General features: G+C 39.1%; 1 long non-coding RNA gene across 1 annotated transcript; it reads left to right on the top strand.

Moving 5' to 3' along the window:
* Positions 1-9,936: 9,936 nt before the first annotated feature.
* Positions 9,937-10,284, top strand: LOC149959104 (uncharacterized). The gene is made up of 2 exons (XR_016478444.1): positions 9,937-10,011; positions 10,074-10,284. It is a non-coding gene; the product is annotated as an uncharacterized LOC149959104 (long non-coding RNA).
* Positions 10,285-17,470: the final 7,186 nt, after the last annotated feature.

Genomic DNA, 17,470 nt, shown 5'->3' with positions numbered 1-17,470 from the left:
TATCATATATCTACTTTATTTAGGAACTAAATTAACCAAATTATCGAAAGCAAATGTTTAATAATCACGTATTTTATAGAGAACTATTTTTCATCGTGGCGGAGTACAACCGATACCTTTGTATCCCTGTAAAGAGGCGAGGGGGAAGTCATTTCCGAAGCCCAAAAATTTTACCCCTCAAATAAGACGTCATGTGGTTGGACCCAAGTGCCAGACTTTCTCCCCCTATTTACTTGGTTATACTTATATAGAATCTGATTTGAATGTGACATGTTTTTCTTGTTGTTCTATTTGTCTTAGGAAAGGTTTGTTTGTTCTGAGCCCCAATTTAATTTCTTTATTATTAGGGTGGGATGGTCTAGGCTTAATCTCCTACTGTATAACGAAAATTATATATTAATATATTGGAGGCCAATATCCTGTCCAGCCAATTTCCGTGTAAAATATACTTTTTCAAGGTTGGTATTCCGGAGACGACCCGAGGTGATAACCACCGATTTTGTTCAAAGTCGGCTATAATGTACATCTCCATGTAACTTGAAAAACCTGCAAGGGAAAAGTTGCGACGGGCTCTCGTTTTGCCATGGCAACCGAAAACATTTTTGGAAGATGATTTGGAATTATTTCCATTGGCAATAACATGGGAATCTGAAGGATTTTAAGGGTCCCCCAATTGACCAAATTGCATTTATACTTGATTATAGGTTCCCATGTTATTTTCAATGGAAAAATCCCAAATCATGTTGTCAAAAACGTTTTCGGTAAAAGTGTCAGTATCCCTTTAAGGGTTTTAATTCTATAAATTTGTATTGCTAGTCGAACATGTTTTTAGGTCTTTTGACGTAGTTAGTATTATAGAGCCCAACGTAAAATTTTTTACTCTACCCTTCTTTTCCAAGATTCCCACGCGGAGAGAGAGGTATAGGCGAAGCAAAGAATAGGCCAAGGTGGAATTTAGGAATCACGTTATATCTTTAGCAGCAACGGTAAAAACGAGGAAGAGTTCCATGTAGGTTAGAGGAAACAGAGTTTTTCGTGAGTGTAGGAAACAGAAAGGAAGGGCAAAACGACAAGTTCGGCGTCCATTTTCTTTTTTCAACATTAAACTAAATTTCACTTATTCAGAGTTTTACTTTTAATACGGTCGAACCAGAGTTCAGTAAAATACCCTCAAGAGTTATTTTAATTCCTAATGAATGTTATCAAGAAGAGAAATAATATTATGTCGCGTAAATAACAATTGATAAATGATTCACGGAAGGCTGGTTAATTCTTTTGTTTTTAAATAAGTTACGACGGTTCTACTTGTTGGGCGCCTTCACAGAAACAGCATTGAGCAGCGTAGCATTAATAATTTCCTGGTGGTGGATCTGATAGGAACAGCCGAGATCCGTTGAAACAGTGGCCTAGCACGCACTTGTCTTTTTAAAACCACCCGGGCACTGGTCCGAGAAAGGTGTCCGAAACAAAATTCAATGATACTTTTTACGGTTGAAAACGAACAACCGCTTCCTTCAGAAAACCAACTCCCTATCCTTTTTATTCCATTGCCTCACATATGTGGCAATGAAATATTAGAGAGGGTCACGCCGCCGCCACCAACGACGCCACTGCCGCTCCCAGCTGTAGGACTGATTTTGGGGCAGGAAGGGAAAATGGGGACCAAAAGGGAGGATCCCCTACCGGATTTCACCAGAAGAGCCAATTTTTTAACAAGTCGGCCGAGGCCGTAATATTAGTTCCACATCAGTGTATTCGAGTGGGCAAACCCATACACCCTTAGTAGACACAGGTAGGCAAACTAATACAAAAACTATTGAGGCTACGTGATTTCTTATCATTTGATATATAAATTACCATCCTAAGTTAAAGAGTGGGTGCCGCCCACCCTCAGGATACCCGGGTGGGAAAACCAATTTAAAAGCTGTTGAGGCCATGTGGTTTCCTATCTTTTGATATATAATTTACCATCCTATGTTTAAGAGTGGCCACCGCCCACCATCAGTATACGCGGGTGGGCAAACCAATACAAAAGCTGTTGAGGCCATATGATTTCCTAACGTTTGATATATAATTTACCATCCTATGTTTAAGAGTGGCCACCGCCCACCCTCAGGATACGCGGGTGGGCAAAGCAATACAAAAGCTGTTGAGGCCATGTGATTTCCTATCATTTGATACATAATTTACCATTCTATGTTAAAGAGTGTCCACCGCCCACCCTCAAAGAGTTCTATCGAATGAGACCAAATCTCTGGACCAACTATATAAACTATACAAGTTCGCCAAGAAGGCGATAATATTAATTTGTGCCACATATAAACGACTTCGATAAGAAAGTGCCACACTTATTTATTACTTCTGACCATATACGGTTTCGATAAGAAAGTGCCACACTTACTTATTACTTCTGACCATACACCGTTTCGATAAGAAAGTGCCACACTTAATTGTTACTTCTAACCACACACGGTTTCGATAAGAAAGTGCCACCCTTATTTATTACTTCTGACCATACACGGTTTCGATAAGAAAGTGCCACAGTTATTTATTACTTCTGACCATACACGGTTTCGATAAGAAAGTGCCACACTTACTTATTACTTCTGACCATACACGGTTTCGATAAGAGAGTGCCACCCTTATTTATTACTTCTGACCATGCACGGTTTCGATAAGAAAGTGCCACCCTTATTTGTTACTTCTGACCACACACGGTTTCGATAAGAAAGTGCCACACTTATTTATTACTTCTGACCATACACGGTTTCAATAAGGGGGTCGAAATTGTGCCCCCTGTTTACCTGACAGACCTGAAACTGGCCATCGGGAAAAGTTGTGTAGCCCCACACTGTAATTCAAACTTCCCGCCACGCCCATGTCACCCTTCGTGAAATTCCACTGGGTTTGGGGCGTGGGGGGGGAGTTGAAGTTTAAGGTTAACTTGACCCTAAAACGCCGTAAATATACGTAAAATAACGCGGAAAAACGAACGAGAATTGCGACAACTTAACTAGACAAATCCCCCCGCGTCGCTAAAAGCTACTAGAAGTTCCGAGTGAAATTTGCACAGAGTGGTGTGGCTTGGTAGGTAAATTCGTCGGTGTTAGAGATTACGCGGCCAGCGGCTCTCTGGGTTCGAGTCCCTGCGCCGCCAATAAAATAATTTGTAAAATTTATTTTTCGCAGCTCCATCTACCGTGTCGTTGCTTTCCACACCAAACAAACGAACAAACCAACAACACTTAACGACATTCCGTCCATAGCAATAGTCCCACTTCGATATATATATATATATCTCGATGTGGAACTAAAAAACCGTCGCCACCGAGACTCGAACTCACGGCCCTCCGCTTCCAAAACTGATGACTTAACGATATACGCCATCCTCTAACTCCAAAAGTTATTTTAAAACCGTGAACGTTGAATAAATTAGGAGGCAGCTGAAATTTTGTTGGATGGTAGCAACGGGGGCGCATTCGGAACTTACGCTGGGGAAAATTCGCGTAAAGCTTTTCTCCCGCGCCAGTAACGTCATTGGGTTCCAGTAACTCGAGCAGATGGGCGAGAAAGATAGCTGCCTTTAGAGAATTTATAGACCCATAATATAAATGGGTTAATTATTTCAAAATTCAATTTTTTTAAACTTTAATTAATTAAATATGAGAGATATATTTTTTAAACAAAACAATATAGATAACTTTTATCTATTAATTAATTTTCTTAGGTGATGTAGTTTATATAAAATATAAACATGAATCTTGGCACAATATAGTATTAATGTCAAGTTTTATTGATACTTAGAAAAAGTAACAAACATTTCAAAAGTCAGATCGTTGAGATTTTTATTAGAAAAATATAACATTTTAAATCCGAACTCTTTGCACAATTATAAATTCCTGTGTTATAACAAGAGAAATGAAGTTTAATATTAAAAAATTTACCAATAGTTTTGATTTTGATATCACATTATCAAATTATACATTCAAAAAGTCTTTATACATATTAAAATTATAAATTCCTAATCTACTTTAACAAAAGATATATTATATCATATTAAGTTTAATACTATTAATGTTAGGAATAATCATGACTTTGAGATAAATTTAGAACTGGAATTGGTACTACGAGAAGATCTAATATTTGAGGAACTCAAGTTTTGACAGTCGTATAAGGAGATAACACCAGAATCTTCCATATCATTTGACTGCGATTGGTTGTTTGATAGAACGTTACTGTTTTCTGCATTCGTTGAGCTGGTTTTTTTGGGTTGCTACTTAAAAGGTGAAAGACTTTTTGGAGACCGAGACTCGTTTATCATTAATCTTGATTTTACTTTTAAACTTAATGGAGAAGTTATCTTTGGTGTGTCACTTAAATTTTTTCCTTCAAAAGGCAAATTTTCACTATTCTTAGAAGTTTTTATCGTACTTTGGAAATGGCACTCGTGTAATTTTTAAATAAATGAACTTTCGTTGTCCAAGGAAGAATGTATTGATTTCTCAATTAGAGTTTCTCTAATTTGTGAGCAATTAGATTGGATTGGTGTCAAAATATTTGGGTTTTATCACAGATTATAATTTTCTAGCATTAGAGCGGAATTGAATTTTTGGGAACATTTTTGGTTTTAAATTTAACAGTTCGGATTTTAAATATAAAATAAAAGAATCTACTTTAAAATGGCAGGAACAAATTCTTACATTTTTAAGGTTAATCTTGTTCAGCTCTGACTTTATTTTTTCTAACCATATCTGTCGTAGACTCCTAGATTGCTTTCCCGTTTCCACAGGAAACATATGATATTTGTCCTTGATTTTGGTTTTCTGGACGTTGTTTATAAATCCGGAAACTGCACATGTGTAACCCGGCATTTTGGAGAACTAGAACAAAAATATTTAATTCCAAATATAGCTAATTATAGAGCAATATATAAAAAAAATGATTTTGTACTTACCAAAGATACGCCGAACATCTTGGCTGGAACCCAATGACGTCAAAATGAGGGGCGCGCTGTCTCTACCCACCGTACCGAAACCCGCGGATTTACGTTTTGAAAACCAGCTCCATCAGTCAACCTCTTAGAGCATGCACGATATACGAACCTTGGGATGGTAGTATATGACCAGTTAAACCAATGCTCATGCAGGCTTCGCCGGAGTGGTCGCTGCCACTTGCGTCATTCTTCGACGTGCCATTAGGAACTGAGAACTAGTTTCTGACTTTCATTGTGCATTTTACTCGGTTGTGTTGTATTTATTGTTCGTTTTATCTACTCTCGATTTTTCATTGGATTTTGTAATTGTGAAGGCTCTACGCGATGGGCTGATCACTCCGCGTAATCGGTGTACAGAGCCGTACCTTTGACTGTACTAATGGGATTACGCGTAATCTTTGAAGTCCCTGCCTTTGGCAGTGGTAATCTAAACGTAATCCGGTGTACAGATTTACTAAGAGTGGTTAGCCCCTCGGCTCTACGCTATATGCACCATTCCCCACTCTATGTTATTCTGCCCCCCCCCCCCCCCCCGGTCGATACGAAGTACAGGTATGCATGTGCGATACCACTACCATAGGTTAACGCTTTTATCACACATTCTTCGAACCTTGATGCATTGTTGTTTTTATGTGTTTAATTCAGAAAACAATGGAATGGTTTGTCAACAGGCCAGCATTACAAAACCTTAAGTCCACATGCGTTGTTACTAGGGTCTAATATACCTTAATAAACCATTTTATTGTTGGTGGTTCCATCTATGACTTGTCCTTGAAATGATGTTATATATTTTTCGCTTGTTATCAGGTTTGAATATTGTAATTATACGGGGCGCTATGATTTAGGGTTGAAATAAGCTGGCCTCACCGGACCAAAAAGTCCGCACGCTCCTATGGATACTGGTTAGTCTTATGAGCTAGTTAATTCAAAGTTGAATAACAGAAATAACAAAAACAATGTTATATATCATATTTGAAAATTTATTTTCTGCACCAAAATCAACAAACTATTTTTTTTTAATAATTTATGAATTTAAAGGAAAAAAACTTCGTTAGATTTGCATATACCGGGTGTTACAAAAGGTTATGAAAAAATTTAAGGAGATATAGGGGGTGAGTTGAGAAGTATGCCTGTTTTTTCTCATATTCTTACGATGAGTTAAAAGAGCGCCAGAGAGCTTCAAAGTGTGGCCTACTGGACCCTGGAAGTAAGCTGAAACCAGCACAAAACCAAGCAGCAGTTAAATGCGATTTAAGGAGTACGATGAATTTGCGAGAAATTGCGGTCCATCACGACTTTAAATACTGTTTAAGTTTACTCTTTTACGCAGTTTACCTCGATTTGATTACAGTCCTTTTTTACCTATCACACGAACCCAAACCTTAATGTTCGCATTTCCCTGGTACTTGGTTTTGTGCTTGTTGAAGCCTACTTTCGGGGCTAGTAAGCTACACTTTGAAGCTTTCTGCCGTTTATATAACTCAATGTAGGAAAAGGGGAAAAAACAGGCATACTTCTCAACTCACCCTCTACAACTCCTTTATAGTTGTATAGTTTTAATATACCTAGTGGTACTAGGGTTTCCAACATGTTTCGAACTGCTTGGCAGATCATCATCATCTGCCAGCGGCTCGAAACATGTTAGACACGTAGTACCTTAAGGTATATGAAAACTATAAATGCAAATCTAATCAATTTTAATCATCTACATGGTAACCGTTGATCAACATTCGTCTGCTCCTCCGGTCTAGCCTAGGTCACGTGTGACGCAGCAAAAACAATATTGCATCCGTTTTGACGATTTCGCCCGCGAGATAGCGTTTGGGACAGGTATTTTTAATGTTTCTAGCTCTGCTGAACTGCCTGAACATCCTTAGTTTTTTTAATCCATGCTCTGATGTACAAACAACTATTTAATATAAATAAATCGCTCTAGCTTCTAGATACAAGCTCCCTTAAATCTACTTTGTTACGACTTATCTGGTATTAAAACCAGAGTGGAGCCCCATTCAACTAATCTTTTAAATAATAATTTACTAATAAATCTTATTTCAAGCAAAAATTCCACTTACAATTAACGCCTATTTAAAAGTAAGTCATCTCTTCTCAAGCATAAACTATACCTTGATTTCAATTACCCAAACTATAGTCTAAACTTGAAAACTCATTATTTAATTAACTAAGTAATCTAAAAACAACGGTATATAAACTTAAAATTTATTTTTAACTAAGGTTAGATTTATCGGCGATTATCGATTACAGGACAAGTTCCTTTAGAAGGGCAAAACACCGCCAAATTTTTTAATTTTATTAATATTCCTTAAAACAATGCAAATCCGCATATGCTATCTAATCCGTCTTAACACTAAACTTTAATTCAGCAATATAGAAAATTTATAAACGATGTAACGAAATACTACATTAAGTCTAATATCAACTCAAATATATATAACAACAAATAAATCTTTCCAAATACACTGTAACCATTGACAAAGGCTGCATGGTGGTGTGTAATACTTTTGGTTGGGAGAGACTAAATTTACATAAAAACCGACTGAGAAATTTCCAAGTATTAGTTATAGGTATTAAGTAGAGACGACGAGGTAATTAATTTTTAAACACAATTTAGTATTTTTAATTACAGTTATAAATTTAACAACTTGCTCTTATGGAGCGACCGCGACTTGAATTTTAAATGGTATTTCTCTCTTTTTCCAGAGAGGTTAGGAAGTTTGAACCTTCTGGGGCTCTCTTTCGCGCGTATTTCACTTTCTCGGGTACAAATCGATGAAACCTGGTTTAATCCATGCCTAGCTACACTTCTTTTAGTAGAGATATCTAGCTCTGCTGAACATCCTTAGTTTTTTTAATCCATGATCAGAGTATTCTAATAAAATTTTGCTATTTATATTATAACCTAATTTTGGTCAAAATACCGATCCATTTTTTGTTCTTTATTAAAATCTTTTGAATTGGTTAGGTATAAAAATTTATTAAAAAGTAGAAATTTTCGTATCTTTTGTCTGACTGTGGATTAAATTTTTTAATCTATTAAAGTTTCGCGAAATATAATTAGTTATATACTTAACTATTAATTGTGACAAAATTAGTTAAATAAGTGGGAAGAAGTGAGAAGAAGTAAATATTAATATTTACTTTTGGTATTATTCTATAAAAAGAATGGTTAAAAGTTTATTAGAATTAAGCTTATTATTTTACGTTTATATCTCTTGCTAATAAATAATAGAAGAGGTTTAATAGTGACTTAATGTTTTATAACAAATTTTCTTTAAAACAATAATGAAATAAAACTTTTAATGTTTACCAAGGAAGAGGATATTTTGTATTATCCGCGTTAGCCTTAAGAAGATATAATTACAACAATCCATTCAGATTAATATTTTATTTCCACTGAGTTTTTTATATTTATAAAAGCACTGTTAGCGCCATTGCAGTAACTTATAAGAAAATCATTGATTCGTTGAACTTGGGTGAAGTGTCTTTTGGAGTTTTTCTGGACCTGCGTAAGGCCTTTGATAGTGTGCCTCATAACAGGCTTATAAATAAACTGTATAAACTCGGGATAAAAGGTAACGCTAGTCACTGTATCAAGAGTTACTTGAGTAACAGGCCATGTTTTTATCGGGTAGATAATATATTATCTACACCAATACTCTCAAATCAGGGGTCTCTCAAGGGTTAATTATTTTCCAATCCTGTTCAATCTATGTATATCAATGATAAGATACCGCTTATTCGAAAAGGATTACTTTATTTATATGCCGATGATACGCTACTTCTTGTTAGCAGAAAATGTCTGGATTATTTAACTAAGATCACGAATAACTATCTAAGCATAATCCAAAATTGGCTTTCAATTAATGGGCTAGCCTTGTTATGAATAGTTATTTATTGTTTTGAATATTTGTGTAACTAGTTGGCGATACTGCACCAGTAAAAATTTGCGAAGAATTCGGACACTGTCCAAGGGGGTTAAAGGGGAATAAAAACCGCGCAATGGGAAAAACCAGTTTGTAAGGGCTTGGCCCGAAAAAGAACAGTTCCTTGTAAGAAAAGGAGAGAAGGAGGACGTGCCTCCGAATCATGTATATGTATTCCAAATAAAATCAAGTTAATTTTCATTACTTTAGTCGTATTAATTTAAATAGTGCCGAAAACCGCGAAGAAATTTAGATTCGGTTGAAACAATAGAAGGTGAATTTACCACGTGGCAGCGCGAGTTACGAACGGAAAAAGAAACAAAGGGAATACCCCAAGATGGCAAGCGACAACGTATCAGAGGTTACTGGAGCCAAAATTACCAACAAACCAACGAAGTACGACTTTATAAAACAACGAAGTACGACTTTATAAAACAACGAAGAACGACAACGAGATCAATGGTAACAAAATTAATTTATACAAAAATAAAGGAATGCTTGGAGCAAAATCCAATAGATATAGAAGTAGTTAAAGATCAATACAGGGATCTAGTCAAAAAAGAGAATATTCTTAAGAAAATTAACTTCGAGATAGAGGACGAATTTCCTAACTTAACAGAAATGAATAGGCATATTACAAGCGCGGACAATAGCCTTTTTTTGAAATCGCATGCAAAGAAGTGAGCAAAAGGGGCAACTTCCATAGTACAGAAATTTTAATGACTACGGTGGTCAAGAGATGGCGCCCGCATTCCCAAATAGGACGGGTGAAAATTTTCTGATTATGCGCTTCATTTCTTCATAAAATAAAAACGCGAAAGCGAGCAAATTAAGGGTTGTAGTGTAAATTCTATTTGTCTATCTGAGCTCTTATCTACAGTTTTGTAGTTTTATTAATTTTAGTGAAGACTATGGTACGTATTACCATAAATGTTTCTATTTCATTTTAATGAAAATTATCACTACCATTCTTTAATAATAGTAAGCCTTGGCAATAACATACAAGATGGGAGTTACATACTGTTCAGTTTTAAATTGTAAACAAAAGGGACCGAAGGATAGAAATGAAAAAAAAAAGTAAGTGCTCTTGAAGGTTCATTAAAGCATGAAATCTAAGTTTTGAATTGATTTTTGTTTAGGTCTCATACCACAGAGTTCCACCAAGAAACCCTATGCGGAAAAAGTGGCTGCAAGCAATTCGACGGCGGGACTATTTATATAAAACTACAGTTACCAATGTTAACGTATGCTCATTACACTTTCTGAGTTCTGATTTTGCAAGAAACTGTGCAAGTAAAAGACAAAGGCTTCATGATAGTTCGATACCATCAAAATTTGAATGGTACTTCACACCAGTGCTTGATATTAATCCACTTCCTAATGAAATAAACTCTGAAAATAGTATTGAAAATGCACCTGTTGATGAAAGTAGAAATCATCCTCAGAACATTGGGTCTGAAACTATAAAAACACCAATCATCATGGATGAGAGAGAACTTTTAAGTAGTCAACAGAATATCAACAATACTTTATAAATTTTTAAATCCAGGGGAAAATGGGGAAAATGTTATTTGGTGGAATCCGAAAGCAGAAGATAAAAAAAACTCCTCCATCGCCAGCGGGACGCCCACGAAAGTTGTCTACCGAAAATCAGTTTCTTATGGTACTTATGAGGCTTCGATTAGGGCTTTTCGTAAAAGATCTCGCTCGTCGCTTTAGAATTTCACCAAGTGTTGTTAGTGTGACCACTATTTCCTGGATAAATTTTATGTATCTTCAGTTAGGGCAAATCAATATATGGCCAACCCGAGAAAAGTTGATTATACAATGCCGGAAGAGTTTAAAGCGAAATATCCGAGTACGAGAATTTTGTTGGATGCCACTGAAATCAAGTGCCAAGTTCCGCACTCTCTGGTCTTACAATCTGGAACCTATTCAACGTATAAATCATGCAATACGTTCAAGGGCTTAATTGGTGTTAGTCCATCAGGTAGTCTTACTTTTTTGTCAGCTCTCTTCACGGGTAACATATCCGATAAAGAACTAACAAGGAAGAGTGGCTTCTTAAGCCTCGACTTTTCACCAAATGACTCAATAATGGTTGACAAAGGATTTTTAATTGCCGATCTATTGAATGAAATTAAAGTACCAGTTTCATTGAATATTCCACCGTTTCTCCGAGACAAAGCTCAATTCACGCAAGAGGAAATTGCCGAAACTCAAAGTATAGCTGCGTTAAGGATTCACATTGAAAGAAGAATTGCCAGAATTAAACAATTTCACTCTTGCTCCTGTTATTAACCAGCTTTGGACAGTTGCTGCTTTACTTACGAACTTTCAAAACCCAATTATAAAACCGAAAGCTGTTGGAAGCCTCGATGAGACGTGCGAAATGGAAATGGATGTGGAAATCAACGCAGATCTGGAAATTCTAGAGAGATCTTTCCTAGAAATAGATTCGGTACTTGAAAGTTCATTTAACGAGTCAGTTTCTGAATGTAATTTGTTTTCGCAAGACAGGCCATTTGATTTGTACGAAATAATGTAATATACTAAGATTTAACTTTTTAAGCATAGTAATAAAACCATTGTAATTAAAAAATTTGTTTTTATTTAGAAATTACAGCGTAAAGCACTTCATTGCGAAATTTGTTTCAGATACAGAATATTGCAAAACAAATTCTCATTAAAAAATCACAAACTATTTTTTTTAAATATTGCAAAAAAATCTCACTAAAAAATCAGTATTTACTGTTACAAGTAAACATTTTGTTTTAAAAAAAGTATTGCAAAAAAATTCTCATTAAAAATCACAATTTTTTTAAAATATATACGTCCTTGCAGCACCACCGGGACGTCGGGTATAAACATTTCGGCCACGGGACAGCAAGCGGGAAATTCAAATCAAAGGCAATTGACATTTCCAAATCAAGCGCAAGGCGGCATCACAGGCCAAACTTCTTTAAACACAGGACAACCTACGATAGGATATACCAAATCCAATTAGCCAATCAAATAACGCCAATCAGATTTATCCACAACAATGGATTGGAGCCAAGTTGCCAGAATTAGTGGTACCTAAATTCTCGGGCGATGACACAAAATGGAGTGAATTTTGGTCGTAAATAGAAACCCAGCTATTACATCACACTGGCTAAAGCTTATTTACCTACAGTCGTATTTAGAAGGAAAGGCAGCTAGCGCTATAGCCGGATTAGAAATTTGCGATGCCAATTACGAAGTTGCGGTACAAATATTAAGCAAAAGATTCGGAAGAGGAGACTCGAGAGTCAAAACCCATATTGAAAATTTTTTCGCTCTAGAACCCGTAAAACGCGGTTCTGACATCGTAGCGTTACCTCAACTTTACGACAAGGTTGAAGTGGAGATTTCCGCTTTGAAAGGAATAGGACAGAATATCCGACATTACGGTACGGTATTATGCCCACTGTTAGTGAAACGCATACCGATGGAAATCACCTGAGAATAAAGCAGAAGGCGAGAAAACGACGAGGCAGGGCACATTATAGAATTAGTTGAATTGTTTCGAAAAGAAGTTGAAACTCGAGAAAGAGCGAGCAGTTATCACGGAAATTCGACATGAGGGCCTACCCAATCCGGATACACCTACCAAAGTAGTTATAGACCACCAATTCGCGAGAGCGAACAACCTACAAGATCGAAACTACCTAATTCATCAATTTCCACCCTGTCGTCAAGTTCAACGAATCAAACGCGGTGTCTATTTTGCAGAAGAAGCAACCACTCCTACGAAAACTGCCGAGTCTACGATGTAACGAAAAAAAGGGAAAACCTCAGGAGGCTGGGTAATTGTTTCATATGCGCTATAGGAAAACATAGAGCGAGAGATAGTGAAGAATTCATCGTCTGTAAAAAATGCGAAGGAAAACATCATAGCACTCTTTGCGAAAGAATAGACAGACCGAAAGAAAACCCAAGGAACAACCAAGAAAGAGTAGATTCAACTGGCAATGAAACTTTGACCACGAAGCAAACTCAAACAGAACCGGTAGAAGAGATTATCCTTCAAACGGCTAAGGTACCAGCCAATGGAGAATTAGGAGACCAAATTATTCGGTGCCTATTCGAAAGTGGAGCGCAACGAACTTATATTAGAAAGGAATTGTCCGAAGAGCTAGGACTAGAAACGGACAGAATGCCGGCGAGTCATAGTTACCCTGAAAACTCTATTCGACGATGAAAATTTGACGATTAAGGCGCTGGAAATCCCAGAAATCAGTATGGCAAGAATAAGGGTTCCTGGTAGGACTATAAGAAAGTCGGGAGATCAACCAACCTCTGGAATAGCGGACGGTCAAAGAGTAGAAATACTTGTAGGACCCGACTATTATTGGCAGGCCCTGACTGGACATATCCAAAGAATTAATGACACTCTCGTCGTCTTGAAGAGTCATTCTGGATGGCTTCTCCACGGAACCGACCAAACTTCGACCCAATTTCAATTATCCACACAAATCCCTCAGTCCATCACCATGAATGTAGTGACGACCGAAGAATTAAACATAGTAGGGAGAGAACTTCGAGCCTTCAGGGATTAAGAAGCAATTGGCGTAGTCGAAACGGAAGGAGAAGACCTTACCTCAGAAGAAATGATAAGGCATTTCGAGAAAGCTACCACGATTAAAAATGGACGTCACGAAGTGGAATTTCCATGGAAGGAAACGGAACCGGAACTTCGGAACCTACCGAACAATTACGATATGGCTGAAAAACGCTTAAAGGGACTGATGAGAAGGTTATACTCGAATCCATCATTGCTAGAAAAGTACAACAACATTTTTTAGGATTACGCGAAAAATGGTATAATTGAAGAAGTTCGAGATTCAAAACCGGACACGAAGACGGACATGGTGTTCTACCTAACACACCATCCAGTAATAAAAGAAGATAGGACTATCTCAAGGGTCTGAATAGTTTTCGACGGATCAGCGTGCGAAAGGGACAAGTCCTCGTAAAACGAATGCACCGAATCAGGACCTAACCGAAACCCTCCACTGTACGACACAGCCACTATGAACCTTTCGTACACACAAGATCGCGATAACCGCAGATATACAGCAGGCTTTCTCGCACATCTCTATTGCTCCGAAGGAACGAAACTACGTCCGATTTCTCTGGCCGGATTCAATAGTAAACCCAGACCAAGTGAAGGTTTGGCGCGTCACCCGAGTCCTCTTTGGATTAACCTGCAGCCCATATCTTTTGTCGTCCACATTGCCCCCTTGAGGGTCGTTCCTTGCCGTGGTAAGGGGGCTAGCGCGGGTTGGGGCTAAGCTGACGGGGACTGGTGGGTCTTCGAACGTAAGAAACCGGATGTGTTTCCCCAACCCCAGACTAAACGCGACCCAGTTTTCCCAAATGGTCACGCCTTGCATGGTGGGGAGCTTAAGGTGGTTGTTGACACAAAGGGCCGTTGGCGCAGTTGATTTATCCTGTGACCAGCTCGTCCCGGCGGAGAGACCCCGACCGAAGTGACTGATCCCCCTAACGGTTACACCTTGATGGTGGGGGGCTTAAGGGAATTGTTTGACGTGCGGGCTATGCTGGGTTAAGGTCTCCTATACCAGATTGGTCGTGCTTAGATTCCTAACCGATAGTAACCACCCTCTGTCGAGGTTTCAGGTCCTGACTATGGCCTGTTTAAAACTAGTCCCATCTGTTTGCCGTGGACGGCGACCTGTAAGCCATGCGATGGGAGTCCTGGAGGTTGAGTTTGTTGACATACTGCGGTTAGTTTTCAGACAACACGCCTCTTCGGTCCTTGAGTGTAGTTAGACAGGAGGTCTACGCTAGTCCGACGTAGATCAATCGGCTCCTATACGGGGATTGTAGTCCCCGGTAGGGAGGACTAACTGGGCATCGTGATACTGCTAGTTATCCGTGCCTGGGTATATCTCTCTCATATCACTTATCTTGCTTGCAAGATACCCATGTTGGGCTCCGTGGTGGGCGGTGAGTGGGGTAGATGAAATGTTTTGTTTTTCTTTATGGCTACCGAAAACAACTACCTTGAAACTGGATTCCTCGAGTTTCAAGAAATTTCCGATTCGGAAGACACTGTCTTCCAGAGGTCCAAGCGACCTCGAAATGACTTTCCAGAGGTAGAAGAGGCGGTTAAAGAGAGTGTCGAAACTACACTCGCTAGGGAATTCCTCGCCCTAGATAGAGTCCTTTGCAACAAGGACAATAAAGTGCAAATGGCAGTTGCACAGAAGATCAGGACGGTCTTCAAAGCGGTGGAGACCATGGTATACACCAGTCACCTGGAACTTGCTAGGGTGCAGGGTGCTTTTGAACAACTTAATGAGACTGTGAAAGATCTCAGAAAGCAGAAAATGAGCTTCGCTACTGTTGCAGCCAGTAATGTAAGTTCAAAGGTTCCTGAAATTACCAAGGGCAGGAAAAAGTCCACCGTTAAGAAAGGGGGACCGAAGGTTCCGCCAAGGGGAAAAAATGTGGTACTGCTCTATCCCACAGAGCAAGGTGAGACTTCTAATTCTCTCAAGAAGAGATTAGAGAAGGAGGTTGATCCCTCCAAACTGCAAATAAGTGTTCAGAGTGTCCGGTCCTGTAGGAATGAGGGTCTGGTGGTACAGGTCAAAACCGCTGAGGATATGGAGAAGCTGAAGAGGGGAATCAGCGATTGTGCTGCCTTGGCAGACAAAGTTAGTGTTAGAGCTCCAAAGCTCAATAACCCTAGGGTTATCCTTTACGGTGTTGATGAGGACATCGTAAAGGAAGAAATTGTTGCTAAGCTTATAAGCAACAATAAGCTCTCCTGCAAGGAGACGGATATTGTCCCTAAGTTCTCGCTGAGGAACAGGAAGGGTGGTGTTAACTGGGTGCTGGAGGGGCCTCCAGCCCTGCTTAATTCGTGGAAGGCGAAAAAGAAGCTCAATTTGGGCTACTCTGTGGTTGGAGTCAAAAGTTATGTGTATCTTCCAAGATGCTTTAAGTGCATGAAGATTGGACACATAGAAGGTGGGTGCATTGAGAATAGAAGGTATTGTTCCCTATGCTCAGAGGATCACAGCTACAAGGATTGTAAGAGTGATCTTAAAACTTGCAGAAACTGTGCCCTGAGTAATAGGGACAAGAATACCAAACACAACACTGCGCATTCAGCCCTGGATGGCCAGTGTCCTGTGTATAAGAAGGAGTTGGAGTTTCTAAAGAGTAGAACCAACTATGGAGGTGAGTAGGAAGCTAAGCTGTCTGCAGGTCAACTTAGGCAAGGGCAAAACTGCAACCTCTGCGCTTAGGCAGTCTTGCCAGGAAGGCTCTATAGACATTGCCTTACTACAGGAACCATATGCAATTAACGGTCGGGTAATAGGTTTACCCATGGGAACAAGGATCGTATGTTCCCAGGACAATCCAAAGGCAGCTGTAGCTGTCTTCAACCCTCAGGCACAAGTGATCGTGCTCTACGAAGACTCTCACATGGTTGTGGTGGACGTGCTTTTGGGGAATCTAAGCTTATGCCTGTTCTCCATTTACATACCACCAAATGATGACATTGAATTCCATATCGATAAGTTTGCGAATCAATTGGAAGTACAGAGTGGAAAAAGGTTATCTTGTGTGGTGACTTTAACGCCCATCACGCGCTTTGGGGATCAAAGCATCACGATGAGAGGGGTAGGTTGTTAATCGACTTGTTCAACTCGTTTGATTTGAATGTCGAGAACGATCCGGGTAGTGGCCCGACGTTCTGGACCGTTAATGGTAAGAGTTGGGTGGATCTTACGGTATCCAGTATGGCAATTGCGAGTAGAGTAATTGAATGGCGTGTCAGCAACGAGGAAACATGCAGTGATCACAAATACATTTTCTTTGAAATTGGTGATCTTGTCCTGGAGAATGATTCGAATGCAATTCGTGTCAAGGATATCGATCTTGAAAGGTTACAAGATATTATCGTGCCTGACTTGGAGAGGTTGATGGAGTCTCCACTCAACAATGAGGTTGAGGTCGAGGCATGCGCGGTGGAGATTAATAATCTCATTATTGAGCGTTCAAAAAAATGTTCAAGGTTGCGTAAGAATAAGGGGCACAAGTCCACTCCCTGGTGGACGAGCGAACTCAGTGAGAAGAGGAAGGAGTTACGAACGCTCAGGAGGAGGTTCCAAAGAACCAGGGACCATGCAGCCCGGGAGGCGCTAAAGGTCGAGTACCGTCGTGAGTCAAAAAGCTATAAAGCACTTATAGCGGACTCAAAGCTTAAGTCCTGGCAGGATTTCTGCACTAGGGTTTCAAGGGAGGATCCTTTCTCCCTACCCTATAAGTTGGCCACAAAGAAGGTCAAATGTAAGAATGCATTAAATTGCATCAAGAAACCGAATGGTTCTTTGACCTCAGGTATTGAGGAGACGTGGTCTACTCTGATGGATACTCTTTTTAAAGAGGACTCCTTAAATGATGATGAGGAGGTTCATACGACAATAAGGGAGTCATTGCACGAAGACTTCATGAGTCAGAATGATGAGCCATT

The sequence above is a fragment of the Leiobunum rupestre genome, chromosome 2, assembly GCF_980474605.1.
Source record: "Leiobunum rupestre chromosome 2, qqLeiRupe1.1.hap1, whole genome shotgun sequence".
Taxonomy (NCBI): Eukaryota; Metazoa; Arthropoda; class Arachnida; order Opiliones; family Sclerosomatidae; genus Leiobunum; species Leiobunum rupestre.
This window is presented reverse-complemented; position numbering and strand designations above follow the sequence as displayed.